The 7034-nt window shown below is 46.6% G+C and overlaps 1 long non-coding RNA gene across 1 annotated transcript; it reads left to right on the top strand.

Moving 5' to 3' along the window:
* LOC121846600 lies at positions 1-5405 on the top strand. Its single transcript, XR_006083521.1, has 3 exons — positions 1-1389; positions 1575-1688; positions 5343-5405. It is a non-coding gene; the product is annotated as an uncharacterized LOC121846600 (long non-coding RNA).
* The last annotated feature ends 1629 nt before the right edge of the window (positions 5406-7034 follow it).

Here is a 7034-nt window from a genome sequence, read left to right as displayed (position 1 = left end):
ACAATATTGAGCACATGGTGTGACTTGCTGTATCTTACAAAGTTGTGATAGGGAGGGGTGGTCATCACGAGGTTTAACTGAGATGGAAAAATACTGAACAACACAATAGCAGGAACTGAGCAACTGTTCTAACTAGGCTGCGATATCAGAACAGTAAGAATCTATACATCGACGGAGGGAGGACTCCAAGAAGCGCCAAGAGGCGGGGACCCGCCTGAGTGCCTGCGATAGGCTGAGCAAGTCTAAACCACGCCCAGCCTCTACTGTGATAGACATTGTCCCAACACGTCTGTTGGCCTATCACAGTATAAGAACACTGTTTACGTACATCCTGTCAGTTCTCTGTTCTGCCCTGCGTGGTATTACAGTGAGCCCGTATATACGAAAGTTGCATTTGCCATTTATTACTTAGCTAATAAAAAATACATAGTATACAATCGGTGACTCATTGTTATATTTATCCTGATACCAGATTCGAATTTACGCAACTCTAACAAAAGGAACATCTAAAAAGAGGAAACATCAGAAGCAGCCATTGTAGCTAATCATTTAGCAATCTCGGATAGACAGTGAACCTGTAAACATGTACCGTCCCCGTTTTGAAAAGCCTGACTTCGAGGGTGGGAACAAGGAAGTATGCCTCCCGTCAGGCTTTATCTCTTTACAAAGCCAGGGAAAATGTGTCAACCTAGATATCCTGCAATGTCCCGGGTGATAAGAACATCATTGAGACAAGTCCAATGGTTCTATTGAACAAGGACAACCATATCTACTCATCGGCAAAACACAAAGGCCACAATAATTGCTACAAAACGTTCATTTGTAGATCAGACAACAGACTCAATTAATCAATGACATCATTGGTTGAACTCTCCCAGCGCAATTGTTTTTTAAATACAGCTATACTGCATAATTATGTCTGAAACACCCTCTCATTACTCATAATTATGTAGGGAGACTGGAAAAGCATCCAAAATAGTGTCTAGTTTCCGTTTAACTTAGTTTCCGTAAGACAGGTTTTTAAAGTTTTTATAATTGAGGGAATTTGTGCATACTCTTGGATTCAGTTTTCAGAAAAACTGAAGCTCCTCGACTGTACCCCTCTAAAGGCCTGAACACACAAATAATTTGAAATGCACTTCTTATAAGACTGTTATTGATGTCATCATTACAAGATGTTATTATAAATGTTCTGCATAATCTTGTATCTACTTTGTAATTGACTCGTAGACCGAAGACATTGAACGTCTTATCTTTGTTCCCGGTTCTTGTTAAAAGTGACGACTGCCTCTAAAACAAGTCATTGTGGGTAGAGAGAGGAGGGGAGAACTGCCTCTTAAACAATCTCACAGGGGAGAGAGGGGAAGGGACCACAGCGTCTAAAATATGGTAGGGCTGCCATTTGGCTGAAATAATCATTAAAGATTGTACAATTATACAATGATAATACGAGTTGCCAAATTACATTGCAGCTTGAAAGGTTATACACTTATTGTATGGGCAATCCACAAGCTTAGTTAATGGTTGTACATTTCTTGAAATTATAACGAGATCTGTCTCCCTGTTTTCTTCAGTGTCCTGAAGCTCAGAGCAGAGACACCCACATCCAGCCTGCTTTCATCAAAGAGTGAGAAGTCAATGCACAATCCACCTAATTTCAGCCAGGAACCACTGAGAGATGAGCAAAGGTATGAAAGATAGTATGAGTTCGGGCTGCAGTAAGAGGTTATAAGTAATGGTTGCAACAGAAAGATCGGACTATTTTCAAAACTAAAGCCATGGGCTTAGAGCACGCCCTGCAGCAAGCTGGCTCAGCAAAACAGACCAAGAAGCTGCTCACGTAACCAAATATCCCAGTGTTCAATGGACGTGCATCAAACTTGCACCGGACACAGGGAATGTAACCTCTGTTGCTCCTCAAAAGCAAAAGGAGGAGGCAAAAAGGGAAATAGCCCAAAAGCTAAAGGACCTGTAGGGCATAGCCATGACTTTTGGGGAGAAGGCTGCATTTGGACACAATGTTACCTTAGAGTCACCAGGGGCGAACTGAGTAGAGGAAGGGTGTAACGGATAACGAGTGGAGGTCCCTAACACGTTTAGCCGAGGCAAAATTATCTCCGTGAACCTGAGAATAAGAATCAGGGTTAAGCTCTGGGCGGAATCAGAACCATAAATCATAAACGAGAGTCCACTGGGGGGCGCCAGAGTGTCCATTCCCAATGAGGCACTCGGGTCACTCATCAAGAAAAATAGGCTACAATGCGTGTTTTCTCACGATGTGTAAAGATCTGTTAGCCCTGCCCGAAAATGTCCCATAGCTGGGAGACAACCCAGGGGTGTGGCCTCCACTTCTGAGAGAGAGGGTCCCACCTGGATAAAAGATCTGCACCCGAGTTGATGCAACCGAGGACATGAGTCGCCCAAAGCGAGAGCATGTGCCCAGTGCTCCCCAGCAATAGGGAGCGAGCAAAAGTTAGGCAGGAAAGAGACAAGTCATCTGTTGATGCACGCCACCACTGACATATTGTCGGTTCTGACCAGCACAAACAGGCCCACCAAAAGCAGGGGGAAGGGCTTTAGCACCATATACACCGTTAGGAACTCCGGGTGATTAATTTGCAGTGCGCTCTGCACCATTTCCCCCGAATTAATTGGCCTTTGGGGGGGTGCGTCTGTGGTGATCACTGTGCAGGATACAACTCATGCCATGGGAGCCACCTGACAATAGCAGAGGGTCCCACCACTGGGTCATGGCCCGTAGGCCTGATGGGGACACCCGAAGCGACCAACTTAGGCTGTGAGATTTGTCAAGGTGAGTGGCTAGCACTCAACACTGGAAGGGCAACATCAACAATAGCCCCAGGGGAACATCTTCGGTCACAGAAGACATCATCCCCAGTAGGTGTATGCACTGGCGAAAACAGAACTCGGACGGACACCATCCGTGAGGATAGAAAAGCATGATACGCGAGTGAGTCTAGCTCGAGACCCAGAATCGGAATGTGCTGAGATGGAGTCAGACAGCACTTTTTCTGGTTTCTTAGGAAGCCTACAGACTCTATATGGGACAGTAGCATGGATGTGTGTAACACTGCTTGCCCCTTGACTTTGCCGCCACCAGCCAATTGGCTGTAATAGCCGGCGGCTCGTGGGCATTCAGAGTTTTTAGACTCCGAGGTGCTCGCTGAGGGCACGTAGGTCTAGAATGGGACGCAACATCTCGTACCTTTTCGGAACCAGAAAATACCATCTGTTCCAGTCATCCTGGATCTTCGACATAGGAACCACTCAGATTGCCTTCCTCTGGAGACGAGATTATATTTCCTCCCTCAAAACGGCTGCTGAGGGTCCGGGAACAGGCAACATGATGACGCTGCAGGAGCGTGGGGGCACACAACAATTTGTAGCCTGTGCCCTGACATCACTGTTTGCATGATCCAGGGCGGCAATGCGTATTGCATGCCATTGGTCGACGCAAACAGCGAGCCTCCAGTGAAGTGTCATCTGAAGAGAGATTGTGGACTGGGAGCGATGGCTTCTTTTTCCATTTCCACCACTCTTGAAAACTGTGTCTGAATGTGGAGAGGGGAAACTTTTCATCAAACTCACAAGCAGGAGACACAACACTTTGACACCGTGAACAATGTGGGACTTGGGGTTGAAAAAACTGTGTTTATGTGCCAAGGTTTACCTAAAGCCCGACCCACTCTGGGTACAAGGGCCTTGGCGATCAGTGACATACCCCGATTGGCAGTGCCACCTGGGTGTACTGTTGTAACAACGAGCTTCGCTCGATTTAGGCAATAATATGCATTCCGGTAGCTGCTGGACCACACACATAAAAAAATAGACCAAGGGGAAAAAAACGTTATCATGGAGGTTACCTTACCGACCAGTCATACGTAGCCTAGAGGCGACAGAGCGCCTTGTAACTTAGCTGGGGATGGGACAGACAGCTCTCTGGAAAACTGACCCATTCTATGTTAACGGACCGGGGCAATTCGTAATCAAATCTAATTCCCAGGAATGAAAATTGCTGAGCTGGAGAAAGACAGCTCATTTCGGAGTTCAGATGAACCACAGAGACTGTGTGTGGGATAATGGCATGGTCGTGTCCAACCCTGCTTGTTCCCTCGACTCCGCTACCAACCACAAATCACCTACAGGGCCCATTACCTGTATCACTAGACATCTCAGACTAGTGAGCTACAAGCAGAAATCAGCAATGAATCCCAGTATGTGGGAAGGGTGCCCCCTTTTGGACAGAGCGAATCATCCAATTTATTACTCCCAACATGGGGAGATTGATATACCCCTTGAACCCCGTTAACACCATGGAACGCGGGGTACCAGAGAGGCAGTAAACATGGACAAGCTTCCAACACATGTTGTGCATCCGTGAGACTGTACAGCCTGCATGAGACCCAGCCCCCTTATGAGCACAGAGGGCTCCGGCAATGGCTGATGTTGTACCCCGTTTTCTGTAACAAATCACATTGGAGCAACACAGCTGCTCGGGGGCTACTTCCTCATCGGAGGAGCACGCAAGCCCCGCTTTGTCTACTCCCTCCAACTCCAGGTATTGAAAATAGGAATGGGGAATGGGACTCAGCCGAGGTACGGGCACCCGGAAGAGGAAGTCACTATCAGAAACCAGTGCCGCAGACTATTAAGGAACAGTGCCCTTCCGTCCCCTAGTCTCCTGGCTGAGACATACAAGACAACAAACATGAGTTTCTTTTAATTCATTGGGGCATGGTCGCAAACCCGAACCCAACTTGTTAGCCTTCGTCACTTCTATCACGTTAGCCAATGTACTTATTTATATAGCCAGGCCAATCAAATTACAAGAATATCTAATTGTTTGTGATTAGGAAACTTATGAGAACCATACAAACTTCAGCACACAACGTCCAGGGCGTGAGCACACTCTACCACTATCGGACAGTTTAGTTGGCGCAGCGCAAGACAGTGTTGTGTTCCAAATCATTCCTGTTCACACTGAGTTGAAGAGCGGAATAATTGAAGGAATGAATCCAGATTCAACTGTGGAAGGTGGGGCTTTCAGCGAGGCACGGATTTCATTGGCCTTGTCAGGCGTGATTGTAGATCCTTCAACAACCAAAGTCACGAGAGTGCGACTCCCCCATAGTATGTTGTACCGAAATTGACAGACTGAAAGGGAACCATTGATTTAAAAGTTTGACAAACCATAGTAAGCAATCTGGCAGTAAGCAATCTGCCAACGGTGGCATAGGCAAAATGTTATAATAACACAACTACAACAATATTTGAACGATGTTGTTAGCTAGGAGTAATACTGGCTGTTCCTCCTGTTCCAGAGAGATGGTTCATATCGTAGCCCATGAGGAGGGACTGGAACACCATCTCAGGTTCTATGTGAAGGTACAGTACAATCTCTACACTAAACTAACCATACACCGATAGATATATATACCACCTCATCACTTGTCCTGATCTCATAGTTCTCTCTCTCTCTCTGGCCCAGCCAGAGCCCGGACATGAACACTATTGAACATCTCTGAAGAGACTTCAAAATAGCTGTGCAGTGACACTCCCCATTCAAATCAAATCAAATTTATTTGTCACATACACATGGTTAGCAGATGTTAATGCGAGTGTAGGGAAATGCTTGTGCTTCTAGTTCCGACAATGCAGTAATAACCAACGAGTAATCTAACTAACAATTCCAAAACTATACACACAAGTGTAAAGGGATAAAGAATATGTACATAAAGATATATGAATGAGTGATGGTACAGAGCGGCATAGGCAAGATGCAGTAGATGGTATCGAGTACAGTATATACATATGAGATGAGTATGTAAACAAAGTGGCATAGTTTAAAGTGGCTAGTGATACATGTATTACATAAATATGCAGTAGATGATATAGAGTACAGTATATATGTATACATATGAGATGAATAATGTAGGGTATGTAAACATTATATTAAGTAGCATTGTTTAAAGTGGCGAGTGATATATTTTACATCAATTCCCATCAATTCCCATTATTAAAGTGGCTGGAGTTGAGTCAGTGTGTTGGCAGCAGCCACTCAATGTTAGTGGTGGCTGTTTAACAGTCTGATGGCCTTGAGATAGAAGCTGTTTTTCAGTCTCTCGGTCCCAGCTTTGATGCACCTGTACTGACCTCGCCTTCTGGATGATAGTGGGGTGAACAGGCAGTGGCTCGGGTGGTTGTTGTCCTTGATGATCTTTATGGCCTTCCTGTGACATCGGGTGGTGTAGGTGTCCTGGAGGGCAGGGAGTTTGCCCCCGGTGATGCGTTGTGCAGACCTCACTACCCTCTGGAGAGCCTTACGGTTGTGGGCGGAGCAGTTGCCGTACCAGGCGGTGATACAGCCCAACAGGATGCTCTAGATTGTGCATCTGTAGAAGTTTGTGAGTGCTTTTGGTGACAAGCCGAATTTCTTCAGCCTCCTGAGGTTGAAGAGGCGCTGCTGCGCCTTCTTCACGATGCTGTCTGTGTGAGTGGACCAATTCAGTTTGTCTGTGATGTGTATGCCGAGGAACTTAAAACTTACTACCCTCTCCACTACTGTTCCATCGATGTGGATAGGGGGTGTTCCCTCTGCTGTTTCCTGAAGTCCACAATCATCTCCTTAGTTTTTTTGACGTTGAGTGTGAGGTTATTTTCCTGACACCACACTCCGAGGGCCCTCACCTCCTCCCTGTAGGCCGTCTCGTCGCTGTTGGTAATCAAGCCTACCACTGTTGTGTCGTCCGCAAACTTGATGATTGAGTTGGAGGCGTGCGTGGCCACACAGTCGTGGGTGAACAGGGAGTACAGGAGAGGGCTCACAACACACCCTTGTGGGGCCCCAGTGTTGAGGATCAGCGGGGTGGAGATGTTGTTGCCTACCCTCACCACCTGGGGGCGGCCCGTCAGGAAGTCCAGTACCCAGTTGCACAGGGCGGGGTCGAGACCCAGGGTCTCGAGCTTGATGACGAGCTTGGAGGGTACTATGGTGTTGAATGCCGAGCTGTAGT

The sequence above is a fragment of the Oncorhynchus tshawytscha genome, linkage group LG05, assembly GCF_018296145.1.
Source record: "Oncorhynchus tshawytscha isolate Ot180627B linkage group LG05, Otsh_v2.0, whole genome shotgun sequence".
NCBI classification, from domain to species: Eukaryota; Metazoa; Chordata; class Actinopteri; order Salmoniformes; family Salmonidae; genus Oncorhynchus; species Oncorhynchus tshawytscha.
This window is presented reverse-complemented; position numbering and strand designations above follow the sequence as displayed.